Here is a 19344-nt window from a genome sequence, read left to right as displayed (position 1 = left end):
GACCAGTAGCTTTTTCCGCTTTACATTATCTTTGACAGTTGAGGCAATGATTTCTATGGAATCTTCTGCTCCTGAGATTCTCTCTTCCATCTCTTGTATTCTGTTGGTGAAGCTTGTATCTACAGCTCCTTGTCTATTCTTTTGGTTTTCTATATCCAGGGTTGTTTCCATGTGTTCTTTCTTGACTGCTTCCATTTCCATTTTTAATTCCTTCAACTGTTTGATTGTGTTTTCCTGGAATTCTTTCAGGGATTTTTGTGACTCCTCTCTATGTGCTTCTACTTGTTTATTTATGATTTCCTGGAATTCTTTCAGGGATTTTTGTGACTCCTCTCTATGGGCTTCTACTTGTTTATTTATGATTTCCTGGAATTCTTTCAGGGATTTTTGCGATTCCTCTCTGTAGGCTTCTACTTGTTCTCTAAGGGAGTTCTTCACGTCTTTCTTGAAGTCCTCCAGCATCATGATCAAATATGATTTTGAAACTAGATCTTGCTTTTCTGGTGTGTTTGGATAGTCAGTGTTGTTTGCTTTGGTGGGAGAATTGGGCTCCGATAATGCCTTGTAGTCTTGGTTTCTGTTGCTTGGGTTCCTGCGCTTGCCTCTCCCATCAGATTAACTCTAGTGTTACTTTGTTCTGCTATTTCTGACAGTGACTAGACTGTCCTATAAGCCTGTGTGTCAGGAGTGCTGTAACCCTGTTTTCCCGTTTTCTTTCAGCCAGTTATGGGTACAGAGTGTTCTGCTTTCGGGCGTGTAGTTTTTCCTATCTATAGGTCTTCAGCTGTTCCTGTGGGCCTGTGTCTGGTTTTCACCAGGCAGGTCACTTGCAGCAGAAAATTTGGTCTTACCTGTAGTCCCGAGGCTCATGTTTGCTCGTGGGGTGCTGCCTGCGAGCTCTCCGCGGCGGCAGCAACCAGGAAGATCTGTGCCGCTGTTTCTGGAAGCCTCCATGCACCAGGGTTCCAGATGGCGTTTGGTGTTTTCCTCTGGCGTCTGAGATGTGTGTGCAGAGTGTAGTCTCTTCTGGTTTCCCAGGCGTGTCTGCCTCTCTGTAGGTTTAGCTCTCCCTCCCACGGGATTTGGGTGCAGAGAACTGTTTATCTGGTCTGTCCCTTCAGGTTCCGGCGGTGTCTCAGGCGCAGGGGTCCTGCCACTCCTGGGCCCTCCCCCATGGGAACCCAGACGCCGTATACAGTTTCCTCTTGGGCCAGGGATGTGGGCAGGGGTGAGCAGTGTTGGTGGTCTCTTCCACTCTGCAGCCTCAGGAGTGCCCACCTGACCAGGCGGTGAGGTCTCTCTCCCACGTGGTTTGGGAGCAGAGACCTGCTGCGTGCCGGGATCCACGGGTTTGGGACTCCTGGTAACACTGGAAGTGCTGGGTCCTAGAGGAATTTTGCCTCTGTGTGTCTTGAGTTCACCAGGCAGGTCTCTTGCAGCAGAAAAGTTGGTCTTACTTGTGGTCCCGAGGCTCAAGTTTGCTCCTGGGGGGCTGCCTACAAGCTCTCAGTGGCGGCAGCAACCAGGAAGATCTGCCAATGATATGATAGTATATTTAAGTGATCCCAAAAGTTCCACCAGAGAACTATTAAAGCTGATAAACAACTTCAGCAAAGTGGCTGGGTATAAAATTAACTCAAATAAATCAGTAGCCTTCCTCTACACAAAAGAGAAACAAGCCGAGAAAGAAATTAGGGAAACGACACCCTTCATAGTAGACCCAAATAATATAAAGTAACTCGGTGTGACTTTAACCAAGCAAGTAAAAGATCTGTACAATAAGAACTTCAAGACTCTGAAGAAAGAAATTGAAGAAGTCCTCAGAAGATGGAAAGATCTCCCATGCTCATGGATTGGCAGGATTAATTTAGTAAAAATGGCCATTTTACCAAAAGCGATCTACAGATTCAATGCAATCCCTATCAAAACACCAATCCAATTCTTCAAAGAGTTAGACAGAACAATTTGCAAATTCATCTGGAATAACAAAAAACCCAGGATAGCTAAAACTATCCTCAACAATAAAAGGACTTCAGGGGGAATCACTATCCCTGAACTCAAGCAGTATTACAGAGCAATAGTGATAAAAACTGCATGGTATTGGTATAGAGACAGACAGATAGACCAATGGAACAGAATTGAAGATCCATAAATGAACCCACACACCTATGGGCACTTGATTTTTGACAAAGGAGCCAAAACCATCAAATGGAAAAAAGATAGCATTTTCAGCAAATGGTGCTGGTTCAACTGGAGGTCAACATGTAGAAGAATGCAGATCGATCCATGCTTATCACCCTGTACAAAGCTTAAGTCCAAGTGGATCAAGGACCTCCACATCAAATCAGATACACTCAAACTAATAGAAGAAAAACTAGGGCAGCATCTCGAACACATGGGCACTGGAAAAAATATCCTGAACAAAACACCAATGGCTTATGCTCTAAGATCAAGAATCGACAAATGGGATCTCATAAAACTGCAAAGCTTCTGTAAGGCAAAGGACACTGTGGTTAGGACAAAACGGCAACCAACAGATTGGGAAAAGATCTTTACCAATCCTACAACAGATAGAGGCCTTATTTCCAAAATATACAAAGAACTCAAGAAGTTAGACCGCAGGGAAACAAATAACCCTATTAAAAAATGGGGTTCAGAGCTAAACAAAGAATTCACAGCTGAGGAATGCCGAATGGCTGAGAAACACCTAAAGAAATGTTCAACATCTTTAGTCATAAGGGAAATGCAAATCAAAACAACCCTGAGATTTCACCTCACACCAGTGCGATTGGCTAAGATCAAAAACTCAGGTGACAGCAGATGCTGGCGAGGATGTGGAGAAAGAGGAACACTCCTCCATTGTTGGTGGGATTGCAGACTGGTAAAACCATTCTGGAAATCAGTCTGGAGGTTCCTCAGAAAATTGGACATTGAACTGCCTGATGATCCAGCTATACCTCTCTTGGGCATATACCCAAAAGATGCCTCAACATATAAAAGAGACACGTGCTCCACTATGTTCATCGCAGCCTTATTTATAATAGCCAGAAGCTGGAAAGAACCCAGATGCCCTTCAACAGAGGAATGGATACAGAAAATGTGGTACATCTACACAATGGAATATTACTCAGCTATCAAAAACAACGAGTTTATGAAATTCGTAGGCAAATGGTTGGAACTGGAAAATATCATCCTGAGTGAGCTAACCCAATCACAGAAAGACATACATGGTATGCACTCATTGATAAGTGGCTATTAGCCCAAATGCTTGAATTACCCTAGATCCCTAGAACAAACGAAACTCAAGACGGATGATCAAAATGTGAATGCTTCACTCCTTCTTTAAATGAGGAAAAAGAATACCCTTGGCAGGGAAGGGAGAGGCAAAGATTAAAACAGAGACTGAAGGAACACCCATTCAGAGCCTGCCCCACATGTGGCCCATACATATACAGCCACCCAATTAGACAAGATGGATGAAGCAAAGAAGTGCAGACTGACAGGAGCCGGATGTAGATCGCTCCTGAGAGACACAGCCAGAATACAGCAAATATAGAGGCGAATGCCAGCAGCAAACCACTGAACTGAGAATAGGTCCCCTATTGAAGGAATCAGAGAAAGAACTGGAAGAGCTTGAAGGGGCTCGAGACCCCAAAAGTACAACAATGCCAAGCAACCAGAGCTTCCAGGGACTAAGCCACTACCTAAAGACTATACATGGACTGACCCTGGACTCTGACCCCATAGGTAGCAATGAATATCCTAGTAAGAGCACCAGTGGAAGGGGAAGCCCTGGGTCCTGCTAAGACTGAACCCACAGTGAACTAGTCTATGGGGGGAGGGCGGCAATGGGGGGAGGGTTGGGAGGGGAACACCCATAAGGAAGGGGAGGGGGGAGGGGGATGTTTGCCCGGAAACCGGGAAAGGGAATAACACTCGAAATGTATATAAGAAATACTCAAGTTAAAAAAAAAATGGGGTTCAGAGCTAAACAAAGAATTCACAGCTGAGGAATGCCGAATGGCTGAGAAACACCTAAAGAAATGTTCAACATCTTTAGTCATAAGGGAAATGCAAATCAAAACAACCCTGAGATTTCACCTCACACCAGTGAGAATGGCTAAGATCAATACTCAGGTGACCGCAGATGCTGGCAAGGATGTGGAGAAAGAGGAACACTCCTCCATTTTTGGTGGGATTGCAGACTGGTACACCCATTCTGGAAAACAATCTGGAGATTCCTCAGATAATTGGACATTGAACTGCCTGAGGATCCAGCTATACCTCTCTTGGGCATATACCCAAAAGATGCCCCAACATATAAAAAAGACACGTGCTCCATTATGTTCATTGCAGCCTTAGTTATAATAGCCAGAAGCTGGAAAGAACCCAGATGCCCTTCAACAGAGGAATGGATACAGAAAATGTGGTACATCTACACAATGGAATATTACTCAGCTATCAAAAACAATGACTTTATGAAATTCATAGACAAATGGTTGGAACTGGAAAATATCATCCTGAGTGAGGTAACCCAATCACAGAAAAACACACATGGTATGCACTCATTGATAAGTGGCTATTAGCCCAAATGCTTGAATTACCCTAGATTCCTAGAACAAATGAAACTCAAGATGGATGATCAAAATGTGAATGCTTCACTCCTTCTTTAAAAGGGGAACAAGAATACCCTTGGCAGGAAATAGAGAGGCAAAGATTAAAACAGACACAGAAGGAACACCCATTCAGAGCCTGCCGCACATGTGGCCCATGCATACCCAGCCATCCAATTAGACAAGATGGATGAAGCAAAGAAGTGCAGGCCGACAGGAGCCCGATGTAAATCTCTCCTGAGAGACACAGCCAGAATACAGCAAACACAGAGGTGAATGCCAGCAGCAAACCACTGACCTGAGAATAGGACCCCTGTTGAAGGAATCAGAGAAAGAACTGGAAGAGCTTGAAGGGGCTCGAGACCCCATATGAACAACAATGCCAACTAACCAGAGCTTCCAGGGACTAAGCCACTACCTAAAGACTAAACATGGACTGACCCTGGACTCTGACCTCATAGGTAGCAATGAATATCCTAGTAAGAGCACCAGTGGAAGGGGAAGCCCTGATTCCTGCTAAGACTGAACCCCCAGTGAACTAGATTGTTGGGGGGAGGGTGGTAAGGGAGGGAGGTTGGGGAGGGGAACACCCATAAAGAAGGGGAGTGGGGAGGAGAATGTTTGCCCGGAAACCGGGAAAGGGAATAACACTCGAAATGTATATAAGAAATACTCAAGTTAATAAAAAAAAGATAAATAAAATTTAAAAAAAATTATGAAAAGACATTATTAACTTGACGGCAAGGTCCAGAAAAGTTGGGTCTCCTTGGGTTCAAGTGATATTTTCAGAAATGTGTCACCACAATCTGTCAGGGTCCACTATGCTGGAGTGTTTGTTAATGAAACAAGGATAAAATGGATTTCAGTTACAGAGCTCAGGGTTTGTTTTATTGTAGGCTGCATGCTATTTAAAACCCCTTTTATAATCATTTTGGTTTGAAAGTCTGTCCGTTCCAGTAGACCGACTTCTAGGAACAGGATTCTAAATTGCAGAAAATACAATCAAGTGTCTGTTCCCCATCCACTGTTATTGCAGGAAGATCTCAGCAGGCCTTGCCAGTCATGAATTATAAGTAGTTTCTTCCATTGGCAAACTTTTTTTTCAGTATGTTATACGGAAGACAGTAGTATGTGCCATGAGTAAAAATGTTGGAGATTAACAAACTTGAATTTAACAGAGGTCAGGTTCCAGATTGCGGGTTATCAGGTTCGTTTTATAGGAAAAGAAATATCTGAGTTTTTTGAGGAGAAGATGAAGATCAAATATGCGGTTCATTAACTTGAAGCATTAGAATGTGGGGCCAGGAAACTTAATCCTCAGAGGATGCTCCAGGAGGTCAGCGACACTTCAAGATTCTGGAGGAAGGAGATAAGGATATCCACTGTGGATATCCTGACAAATGGAATAAACGATTTCAGCCAGCTGAGAAAAGAAAGAGTGTCTACCAAACTTTTGCTAAATATTGGATTGTGAATTTTTAAAAGAGATGTTGAATCCTTGGCAAGAACATCAAGGTAGAATCCATCTCTCTGGGCTTCAGACATTGTAGCAAGAAATCCATGAACTTTTACTAGAGGTATGGGTCATTTGGCTCAAAGCTCTAATTTAAAGCTATCCAGTTGGCAAAGGTGGGATTGAAATGAAGTTTAGAAGACATTTATTTATCTTTCTGTTCTGCAAACTCCTCTGGCTTTATTAGAAGGGTGGTCTTCACCAAACGATGACTATATCTGTCAAAGGTTTAGATCACATTAATCCTGAGTCAGCAAAAAAATGTTCCTTTCAAAGTGAATCAAATAATGCTTCATGAAAAACAAATCTCGAGGACTCAGGTTTTCTACCTGTAGTCGCAGACATGTCTCTCAGCCAATCGGATGAGCTACCCTGTGTTTTCAGGCATCACTGAGTTATTAGTGAATGAAGGTAAGAGGAGGGCAATGTGTCTTATTATATTTTAATCTCAACTTAATTCCAGACTGGAAAATGCATTACCAGCAAGAGAGTACCAAAAGGATAATGTAAAAAATGGTAATAAATCGACAGTTGGTCAAAGAAGGACAGTTGACCTGTCTGTGCTGTAGCGCTTTACATATGCTTGCCAACCAAGCCTTGCTCACAAAGGAATATTTTGAGAATACAGTTTTCCCCCATCCAGTTCTTTGCCTCTAGTTTTGCCATCCAAAATCCTATACTCTGAGTTTCATATCCTTGTCTCTGACAAATCTATAACTGTATAAACACTGCATTAATTCCACAAGCTACGTAAGATATATAGGTCATTAGGATCTTGTCTGTGTGTTATGCCAAATACCGGGAAATCCATATGACAAACACAGTGACAGATCATGACCATCAGATAGTTCAGTTTATAGTGGAATTCATGAAGTGGCAGTGTAATGTATAGTAACAGGTTTACAGAAGCAGAATTGAAATGATGACCATTGGGCATATCTGAGAGAGCTTGACTTTTAAAAACATTTGTAGCAAAATACAAAAAACTTTGATATGAACTCAAGCATCTATAACCCTTCTAGCTGAGAATGACCTAAGGCTGCACATTAATTTGAAAGCAAACAATAGAACAAAGCAAGTTTTCTTTCTCATTGAATTTAAATTCTGCTACTTAAAAATATTCAGTCTCAGACCTTTAAAAGTACAACGCACTAGTCATTGTACCTGAGTGAGGTAACACAGACCCAGAAAAACAAATGAGTTATGTGACTTATGCAGTCAGTTATATGTGGACATTAGCTGTAAAGTACAGAATAATCATGCTGTAATTCAGACTCCAAAAAAATTAAGTAATAAGGAGGCATGAATCTCATTCAGAAGGGGAAATAAAATACACTACTGAACTGGAGGGAAGGAGGGAACTGGGTGGGAGAGGCAGTTAGGAGAGAAACAGGGACAGGGATCAGATTTGGGGGAGATCAGGAGCTAGAGAGGGCTGGGAGAGAGAGAGTGAGAATCAGTGGCAGTCATCTCTGAGACGAACCACAGGCTTGGGATGGGGGAGGCTCCTGGGAATCTATGGGAATGACACTAACTAAAACTTCTAGTAGCTGGGGATATGGACACCACCTCCAATAGCCAGGCAGGACTTCCTTTGTGGGGAGTAGGACATCTTCCAACTCACAAAACCTTCAACTCAAACTTTGTCCTGCCTACAAGATTCTTAGGGATAAACATGGAGCAGATCGACAGGGTGACCAACCAATGAGTGTGTCAACTTGAGATCCATTGCATAAGAGTGAGCCAACTCCCGACACTATTAATGATACTCTGCTATACTTGCAGACAGGAGCCTAGTATAACTGTCTCTGAGAGGCTTCATTCAGCAATTCATAGAAACAAATACAGAAACCCAGAGCCAAACATCAGGAGCTCAGAGAGCCTTTAAAAAGTGGGTGTGGGATTCAGTGAACCAGAAGGGTCAAGGACACCACAAGAAGACCTATAGAGTCAACTAACCTGGGCCCTCGAGGGCTCCCAGAGACTGAAACCCCAACCAAAGAGCATGTAGGGCCTCTTACACATCTGTAACAGATGTGCAGCTTGGTCTTAACGTGGGTCCCCTAACAATTGGAAGGAGGGTTGTCTCAAACTCTATTGCCTGCCATTGGATCCCCTTTCTCTAGGACTGCCTGGTTGGGCCTCAGCAAGAGAGGATGCACTTAGTCCTACTATGACTAGATGTCCCAGAGCAGGATGGTACCCAAGGTACTTTGAGGAGGGGGTAGGGGGTAGTGTGGGAAGGGCTTTGTGAGTGTGGGACTGGGAGGAGAGCCGAGAGGGAGCTGCAATCAGCAGACAAAATAAATAAATTAATTAATGAAAATGGCAAAAAATAACAGTCTCTAAAAGAGGATTTAACTTCACATCACTTGTGACACTAAGAGAGAAAAAAGAACAGCCTCACAGCAGCAACCAGGACTTGTAGGGTTCCTGCCACAAGTAGGGTGCTAGCTTTCTCTACCAAAGTTCCTCCCTCTTGCTGATGTGTAGCTGTTTCAGAGACATTAGACGGGATCTACTGGCACCATATAACTTCCCTGTATTTTACAATATGCTTAAGACTTTCTGTTTCTGTCTCTCTGTCTCTGTATGTCTTTGTCTCTGTCTCTCTCTTTCTGTCTCTCCCGTTTGTGTGTGTGTTACAGGTGGGAAATTCATGTGTTTGTAGGTGTATAATCATGCATGTGGAGTGCAGAGGACATTGTCAGTCCTCAGGACCCTTCAACCTTTTCTATGAAATAGAGTCTTTCTATGGCCTTGACACTCACAAGGAAAGACTGAGTACCAGTCAGTCACAAGAAGCTATCCAACTCTGTTCCTGGAGATGGGATCACAATTAGGCAACATCTTACCTAGGGTTAGGCTTTTCTGTAACAAATAACATTTCAACTTTACTGAATCAAAAAGAAAAAGTCAAATTTGAAAGAATAGACTTATGTTGACAGCTATTCAAATTGGCAATTATTCACTGGGGAAATGAACTAAGAAATAGCAAAAACGAAACATTGAGAAGTCTATATTCATACTCACGTAGTCAGATAGACATGTACACTATGGAGTACCTGATACATTTCACTTTTTCCATCATTATCCTTTAGCAATTAATAGAAGTCAGGGCCTAACTCTATCATCCAGAATATTGATATGCATCTATACTATTCTATTTTCTATATACATCATCTATCTATCTATCTATCTATCTATCTATCTATCTATCTATCTATCCATCTATCTATCATTATCATTCTCTTTTTCTAAATATCTACCATCACTTAGCCATATATACAGCCGTGTATTTACGCTTTCTTGGATTTCAAAACTTCATTCAATCAAGTGCTTTTAGGTTTTATTATTTTAATTTGGTAAATAATATTTATACACATTTTTGACCACACAGGGTGATAGCTATTTTAATAGATGTATATAATGGTGAATGTTTGTATCACGCTAATATATCTATTATCTCAATTACTTGCACGTGTTATAGTCAAGATATTTGAAATTAACACTTTAGAAGTGTAAGATATGTATTACACTATATACAACATTAATTGGCAGATTCTACAATAAGATCTCAACCTCTGATTTATTTTGCATAGATGAAAATTTGTACCCTTTTTCAGTGCTTCCCCATTCCCTGTCCCTATTGTCTTCCATGATTTTTGGGAACACTGATCCATCCACATAGTTTCTTGAGATTTTCATGTTTAAATTTCTTAGGCATGTGTGGTGGGGGAAATTTTGTTGCTCTCTATCTGCTTTATTTCACTTAGCATAATATCATCCAACATTCTATGTTATTACAAATGACAGAATGTCCTTCTTTGCTAATAGCAAACAATATTGTGTGCCTGTGCATGCATACATTTCTATTGTATGTTTAACCCCTGATGGGTATTTATAATGATTCCACATATTTGGTTCTTTTGAAAAAATGTTATTTTTCAACAACTACATTAATTAGTACATGCAAAAATGCTTATGGTCTTTAAGTATTGGTTCACTGTACATGGTATATTGTACATAAGAGAGGTGAGCAGCAGTTGGAGGCAGTGCGTGGGTTTATGGTCTTGTGGAAAAATCAGAGGGAAACTCACACAGAATTTTGATGAGATGATATTGTACAATAATCTTTAGATAGTAAAAAATATAGTGTGAAGGCAGGGATTCATCAAGGAGAGCCTAGAACGGGATAGGTGATTTTAATTTAGGTCCTGACTCCTCTTTCCTCTTCTCTTCTCTTCTCTTCTCTTCTCTTCTCTTCTCTTCTCTTCTCTTCTCTTCTCTTCTCTTCTCTTCTCTTCTCTTCTCTTCTCTCCTCTCCTCTCCTCTCCTCTCCTCTCCTCTCCTCTTCTATTCTCTTCTCTACTCTTCTCTTTTCCTCTCTCTCTATCTCTCTGTCTCTGTTTCTGTCTCTGTCTCTCTGTCTCTCTGTCTCTGTCTCTGTTTCTGTCTCTCTGTCTCTGTCTCTCTGTCTCTCTCTCTCTCTCTCTCTCTCTCTCATGTTCTTTTATCAGTTAGTCTCTTTACTCCTTCCTAACTTAAGTGGATGGGAGAGGAAGAAAAGAAGGGAGAAAAAGGACAAGCAAGAGGGTGAGAGTTAAAGCACACAGATACAAACTATTCAAAGGATTGGCAGGCAAACTCCAAAAAATTATAATCATCATCATCATAATTATCTTCATCATCATCTTCATCATATTATCATGATTTTAATCGACTGTTATATTTATTGTCAGATGTTAATCACAGGATGCATTTTTCTATTTCATTTTCCAAAAATAAACCAAAAGCAAACTGTGATGTGCTTGGCTTTATATGACAAAGGAAAATGAAATATTCTGGGAAGCGTCTGTTTCTGATAGATACAGCATACTCTAGTAATGGATGGAATAGTTGAAATCTGGGTTTGTTGTAGGCATACTACTCTCTAATTTTTGATAGATTTTGTAAACATGTATATATATGTATGTATATATGAAGATTTACTCTGCACATGACACAGACACTCACACACATACAAACACACATACACAAGCACACACATATAAACACACATACACTCACACACATACAAACACACATACACAAGCACACACATATAAACACACATACACTTACACACATACGGACACACACACATACACTCACACACACACACACAGGGAGAGAGAGAGAGAGAGAGAGAGAGAGAGAGAGAGAGAGAGAGAGAGAGAGAGAGTCTAGTGAATGTCATGATTTGTACCAGAGGTCCAGAAGAAAACTGACTTAGGAGCACTGATTCAAGGCAGTAATTTTTCAAAGAATAAAGCAATGGTGAGCATAATCTGTAGGGTAATAGGCACCTTGAGCTATGAACTGGACAAAGATGCCACTGGGCATTTCCTTCTGTTCCTTTATCCTCTTCAGATGCTGTTATCCATTCTAACTCTGAATATATCTCTAATCATGATACAGAAAACTTAGAAGATGTGCAAAGGAATATTTGTCTTGTCTTTTCAAATGTTATTTTCTTGCCTATGTTCGATCTATTCCTCTTCTAAAATTCAATTCCCCTTCTGAGCAGTGATTCAGAAGCATGGCATCGGACGGCATTTCCCTGCGAGTGATGTCTGATAGGCTTCTGCCATGAGCTCTAATCCAATTATTGGGAGCTGAGGAAGAGTCTAAAATCTGGCTTCTGCTCTGTAAAAAAGTGACTGATAAAATCTTGGACAGGGAAGAGAGAGATTGTCAGTGCCACAGATGTGTTTGTCTTTTCTCATTTTAAGAAGTGTCCTGTGAATTAGATGCTTTTGTAATGAGAAAATAGGGGTTAGAGAAATGTTCTTGGTTATAAAATACCCTTAATTCATGTGCTATGAGACAATGGTACTAACTGAGATATAAAATAGTCATGGAGGGGCAATACTGGTCCAAAAATTGCCAGTGGGTTTGTCTTAGTACCAACTCATTAGAATTCCGGATCAGCATTTTGCACACACTGTTTCATTTAATCACCCCAATGATTCTTCTGAGTGGCTATGGACGATCTTAAGCATTGACTTGTAAGGTCAAATCAGGTAGTTAAATCTGGATTTACACACACCAAGGAAACATTGCTGTTCCAATTATCTTCCATGACTATATTTAGGATGCTGCCTTTGTGAGAACAGAAAAACAAATGGGCAGGATGTTGTGATGTCCATGTTCATCTATGACAGCATAACAATTCACTAAGATTGTCCTGCTGTGCTGGTTTAGAGGCGATCTGGAAGCAGTGAGCAGCTGTGTGTACTTGGCTTTATTATCAGAAATTGCAAACTCCACGGAGAGTGATGTTTCATACATCCATTTTTTTTGTTTAATTAATTGCATACATGGTTTTATTTTGTATTTATGTTTGTATTTTTCTGTTCTTTTTCATTAATTAATTTATTTATTCACTTTACTTTCCAGTACCAGCCCACACTCCATCTCCTCTCAGTGCTTTACAAGCTCCTCCTCCCATTTTCCCTTCCTTTTCTCCTCTGATAAAGGGAGGAACCCCCTGGCTACCACCCCACCCTGCCTTATCAAGTCACACAGGACCAGGTGCATCCTCTCCCACTGAGGTCAGATGAGGCAGCCCAGTTAGAGGAATGGGATTGATGGGCAGACAACAGATTCAAGGACAGTCCATGCTCATTTGCATATTTGTTGCATATGTGAAGCAGGGAGCATAGGTCCAGCCCTTGCCTGATCGTCAAGCATAACACCATTAGTAGTGTCAAGGATTGCTTCTTGCCAATGGGTTGGGCCTCGATTTGGGCCAATCATTGTCTGCCCATTCTCTCTGTCTCTGCTCCATCTTTATCCCTGAGCATCTTGCTGAGAGGACAGATTTTGTTCTAATGCTCTGTGAGTGGGTAGATTTTGTTATCCATCCACTGGGAGTCTTGTCTAGCTTCACGAGATGGTCACTTCAGGCTCCATATCTTCCATTGCTAGGAGTCTCAGTAAAATTCACTCTTAGACTCCTTTGTACTTTCTCCTCCTGTCCCAGGTCTCTGGCATATCCTAGATATTCCCTCTTGTCCATTGCCAATTTCCATTAACTCCTCTCCACTCTCTCTAAACCTGATCCACCTGCTGTGTTTCTCTTCCTCACTCCTTCTCTCACCAAGTTCCCTCCATCCATCCATCAGTCATGTCTACTTTGGTGCAAGATTCAAGAATTCTCCCTTGGGGCCTCATTGTCATTTGGGGGTCTGTGTACTGTAGTATAGCTATTCTGTACTTTATGGATAATATTTACTTACAAGTGCATACATATCATACACATCATTTTGGGGCTGGGTTACCTTACTCAGAATCATATTTTCTACATCTACCCATTTGCCTGCAAAATTCATGATGCCCTTCTTAATAACTAAATACTATTTTATAGTGAGCTGTACCACATTTTCTTTATCTATTCTTCAGTTGAGGAAATACCTGGGTTGTTTCCAGTTTCTGGCTATTACAAATAAACTTTCTATGAACATAGGTGAGCAAATACCCTTGTGGAAAGGTGGGGCAACTTTTGGGTGTTTTCCCTGGAGTAGCATACCTGATCTTGAGAGAGAATTTGTCCCAATTTTCTGAGAAACTGCCAAATTTATTTCCAAGTAGTTTGCATTCCCACCAACAATAGAGGAATATTCCCCTTGCTCTATATCATTCCCTTGAGTTTTTTTATGTTAGTCACTTTGATTGGCATAAGGTGGAATTTCAGAGTCTTTGGATTTGCATTTCCCTGATGATTACGGACAGTGAACTTTTCTTTGTTTCTTGGCTATTAGAAATTCCTCTTTTGAGAATTCTCTTTTAGCTCTGTGCCTCCCTTCAAATTGGGTTATTTTGGGTGTTGGTGCCTAACTTCTTGAGTTCTTTACAGAAAAACACACATGATATGCACTCATTGATAAGTGGATGTTAGCCCAAATGCTCGAATTACCTAGATACACAAAACACATGAAACTCAAGAAGGATGACCAAAATGCAGATGCTTCACTCCTTCTTTAAAAGGGGAACAAGAATACCCTTGGGAGGGAATAGGGAGGCAAAGTTTAGAACAGAGACTGAAGGAACACCCATTCAGAACCTGCCCCACATGTGGCCCATACATCTACAGCCACCCAATTAGACAAGATGGATGAAGCAAAGAAGTGCAGGCTGACAGGAACCGGATGTAGATCTCTCCTGAGAGACACAGCCAGAATAAGGCAAATACATAGGCGAATGCCAGCAGCAAACCACTGAACTGAGAATAGGACCCCCATTGAAGGAATCAGAGAAAGGACTGAAAGAGCTTGAAGGGGCTCGAGACCCCATATGAACAACAATGCCAAGCAACCAGAGCTTCCAGGGACTAAGCCACTACCCAAAGACTATACATGGACTGACCCTGGGATCCAACTGCGTAAGTAGCAATGAATAGACTAGTAAGAGCACCAGTGGAAGGGGAAGCCCTTGGTCCTGCTAAGACTGAACACCCAGTGAAAGTTTTTGTTGGGGGGAGGGCGGTAATGGGGGGAGGATAGGGAGGGGAACACTTATTTAGAAGGGGAAGGGGGGGCTAAGGGGGATGTTGGCCCGGAAAACGGGAAAGAAAATAGCAATTGAAATGTAAATAAGAAATACTCAAGTTAATAAAGATGGAGGAAAAAATAAAATAAAACAAATTTTAGACATTAGTCCTTTGTCAATGTAGGATTGGTGAAGATTTTTCCTCAATATTATTCTATTGATGGTATTCTTTGCTTTACAGAAACTTCATAAGGTTCAATAAACTTCAATTTTATAAGGTCCCATTTATTAAATGTTGATCTTTGTACCTGAGCTATGGGTGTTCTGTTCACGTTGTCTCCTGTACCATGAGTTCAAGTCTTTCCCCTAATTTTTGTAATATTAGATTTACTGTATCTGGTTTTATTTGAGGTCTTAGATCCACTAGAAGTTGAGTTCTGTCCAGGATGGTAACTACACATCTATTTCCATTTTTCTACATTTAACTAGCGCAGCACCATTTGTTGTAGATGCTTTTGTTTCCCTTGTATAGTATTGGCATTGTTGTCAAAAATCAAATGTTCACAGGTATGTAGGTATATTTCAGGGTCTTCGATTTGATAATATTGATCAACCTTTCTGTTTCTATACCAATACCATGCAGCTTTTATTACTATTGATCTGTAGTTCAGCTTCAGGTCAGGGATCATGATATCTCCAGAAATTCTTTTATTGTACAGGACTGTTTTAGCTATTTTCTTTTTCCATATAACGTTGAGAATTGTTATTTCAAGGTCTGCAAAGAATTGTTTTAGAATTTTGATGAAAATCGTATTTAATCCATAGATTTCTTTTGTAAGGTGGCCATTTTCACTATGTTAATTCTACTGATCTATGAACATGGGAGATCTTTTTATTTTCTGATATCTTCTTCAATTTCTTTCTTTAGAAACTTGAAATTCTTGCCATTCAGGTCATTCAATTACTTGGTTATAGTTACACAAAGATATTTTATATTTCTTATGGATATTTTGATGGGAAGTATCTTGACTTTTTTTACATTAATTTTGTATCCTGCCACTTTGCTGAAGGTGTTTATCAGCTATCTGTAGGAGTTCTTTGATTGAGTTTCTGGAGTCATTTGTATATACTATTATATGATCTGCAAATAGAGTTACTTTGACTTCTTCCTTTCCAAATTGTATCCCATTTGTCTCCTTTAGTTGTCTTATTGCTCTGGCTAGAACTCCAAAAACTATTTTGAATAGATATGGAGAGAGTGGGCAGCCTTCCCTTGCCCTGATTTTAGTGGAATTGCTTTATGTTTCTCTCCATTTAATTTGATGTTGGCTATTGTCTTGCTGTATATTGCTTTTAGTGTACTTAGGTAGCCACTTTTTTTTTTTATTAACTTGAGTATTTCTTATATACATTTCGAGTGTTATTCCCTTTCCCGGTTTCCGGGCAAACATCCCCCTCCCCCTCCCCTTCTTTATGGGCGTTCCCCTCCCCATCCTCCCCACCTTGCCGCCCTCCCCCCAACAATCTAGTTCACTGGGGGTTCAGTCTTAGCAGGACCTAGGGCTTCCCTTTCCACTGGTACTCTTACTAGGATATTTATTGCTACCTATGAGGTCAGAGTCCAGGGTCAGTCCATGTTTAGTCTTTAGGTAGTGGCTTAGTCCCTGGAAGCTCTGGTTGGTTGGCATTGTTGTACCTATGGGGTCTCAAGCCCCTTCAAGCTCTTCCAGTTCTTTCTCTGATTCCTTCAACGGGGGTCCTATTCTCAGGTCAGTGTTTTGCTGCTGGCATATGCCACTGTGTTTGCTGTATTCTTGCTGTGTCTCTCGGGAGAGATCTACATCCAGCTCCTGTCAGCCTGAACTTCTTTGCTTCATCCATCTTGTCTAATTGGATGACTGTATATGCATAGGCCACATGTGTGGCAGGCTCTGAATGGGTGTTCCTTCTGTCTCTGTTTTAATCTTTGCCTCTCTATTCCCTGCCAAGGGTATTCTTGTTCCCCTTTTAAAGAAGGAGTGAAGCATTCACATTTTGATCATCCGTCTTGAGTTTCATTTGTTCTAGGCATCTAGGGTAATTCAAGCATTTGGGCTAATAGCCACTTATCAATGAGTGCATACCATGTGTGTTTTTCTGTGATTGGGTTACCTCACTCAGGATGATATTTTCCAGTTCGAACCATTTGTCTATGAATTTCATAAAGTCATTGTTTTTGATAGCTGAGTAATATTCCATTGTGTAGATGTACCACATTTTCTGTATCCATTCCTCTGTTGAAGGGCATCTGGGTTCTTTCCAGCTTCTGGCTATTATAAATAAGGCTGGGATGAACATAGTGGAGCACGTGTCTTTTTATATGTTGGGGCATCTTTTGGGTATATGCCCAAGAGAGGTATAGCTGGATCCTCAGGCAGTTCAATGTCCAATTTTCTGAGGAACCTCCAGACTGATTTCCAGAATGGGTGTACCAGTCTGCAATCCCACCAACAGTAGAGAAGTGTTCCTCTTTCTCCACATCCTCGCCAGCATCTGCTGTCACCTGAGTTTTTGATCTTAGCCATTCTCACTGGTGTGAGGTGAAATCTCAGGGTTGTTTTGATTTGCATTTCCCTTATGACTAAAGATGTTGAACATTTCTTTAGGTGTTTCTCAGCCATTCGGCATTCCTCAGCTGTGAATTCTTTGTTTAGCTCTGAACCCCATTTTTTAATAGGGTTATTTGTCTCCCTGCGGTCTAACTTCTTGAGTTCTTTGTATATTTTGGATATAAGGCCTCTATCTGTTGTAGGATTGGTAAAGATCTTTTCCCAATCTGTTGGTTGCCGTTTTGTCCTAACCACAGTGTCCTTTGCCTTACAGAAGCTTTGCAGTTTTATGAGATCCCATTTGTCGATTCTTGATCTTAGAGCATAAGCCATTGGTGTTTTGTTCAGGATATTTTTTCCAGTGCCCATGTATTCCAGATGCTTCCCTAGGTTTTCTTCTATTAGTTTGAGTGTATCTGGTTTGATGTGGAGGTCCTTGATCCACTTGGACTTAAGCTTTGTACAGGGTGATAAGCATGGATCGATCTGCATTCTTCTACATGTTGACCTCCAGTAGAACCAGCACCATTTGCTGAAAATGCTAGCTTTTTTCCATTGGATGGTTTTGGCTCCTTTGTCAAAAATCAAGCGACCATGGGTGTGTGGGTTCATTTCTGGGTCTTCAATTCTGTTCCATTGGTCTATCTGTCTGTCTCTATACAAATACCATGCAGTTTTTATCACTATTGCTCTGTAATACTGCTTGAGTTCAGGGATAGTGATTCCCCCTGAAGACCTTTTATTGTTGAGGATAGTTTTAGCTATCCTGGGTTTTTTGTTATTCCAGATGAATTTGCAAATTGACCTGTCTAGCTCTTTGAAGAATTGGATTGGTATTTTGACGGGGATTGCATTGAATCTGTAGATCGCTTCTGGTAAAATGGGAGACCTTTAATGACTGCTTCTATTTCCTTAGGAGTTATGGGGTTGTTTAACTGGTTTATCTCTTCCTGATTTAACTTTGGTACCTGGTATCTGTCTAGGAAATTGTCCATTTCCTGCAGATTTTCAAGTTTTGTTGAATATAGTCTTTTGTAGTAAAATATGATGATTTTTTGAATTTCCTCTGAATCTGTAGTTATGTCTCCCTTTTCATTTCTAATTCTGTTAATTTGGACACACTCTCTGTGTCCTCTCGTTAGTCTGGCTAAGGGTTTATCTATCTTGTTGATTTTCTCAAAGAACCAACTTTTGGTTCTGTTGATTCTTTCTATGGTCCTTTTTGTTTCTACTTGGTTGATTTCAGCTCTGAGTTTGATTATTTCCTGCCTTCTACTCCTCCTGGGCGTGTTTGCTTCTTTTTGTTCTAGAGATTTTAGGTGTGCTGTCAAGCTGCTGACATATGCTCTTTCCTGTTTCTTTCTGCAGGCACTCAGCGCTATGAGTTTTCCTCTTAGCACAGCTTTCATTGTGTCCCATAAGTTTGGGTATGTTGTACCTTCATTTTCATTAAATTCTAAAAAGTCTTTAATTTCTTTCTTTATTTCTTCCTTGACCAGGTTATCATTGAGTAGAGCATTGTTCAATTTCCACGTATATGTGGGCATTCTTCCCTTATTGTTATTGAAGACCAGTTTTAGGCTGTGGTGGTCCGATAGCACACATGGGATTATTTCTATCTTTCTGTACCTGTTGAGGCCCGATTTTTGACCAATTTTATGGTCAATTTTGGAGAAAGTGCCATGAGGAGCTGAGAAGAAGGTATATCCTTTTGCTTTAGGGTAGAATGTTCTATAAATATCTGTTAAGTCCATTTGGCTCATGACTTCTCTTAGTCTGTCTACGTCTCTGTTTAATTTCTGTTTCCATGATCTGTCCATTGATGAGAGTGGGGTGTTGAAGTCTCCTACTATTATTGTGTGAGGTGCAATGTGAGTTTTGAGCTTTAGTTAGGTTTCTTTTACGTATGTAGGTGCCCTTGTATTTGGGGCATAGATATTTAGGATTGAGAGTTCATCTTGGTGGATTTTTCCTTTGATGAATATGAAGTGTCCTTCCTTATCTTTTTTGATGAATTTTAGTTGAAAATTGATTTTATTTGATATTAGAATGGCTACTCAAGCTTGCTTCTTCTGACCATTTGCTTGGAAAGTTGTTT

This window comes from Rattus norvegicus, chromosome 1 (genome assembly GCF_036323735.1).
Source record: "Rattus norvegicus strain BN/NHsdMcwi chromosome 1, GRCr8, whole genome shotgun sequence".
Taxonomy (NCBI): domain Eukaryota; kingdom Metazoa; phylum Chordata; class Mammalia; order Rodentia; family Muridae; genus Rattus; species Rattus norvegicus.
Note: the sequence above shows the minus strand (reverse complement) of the source record.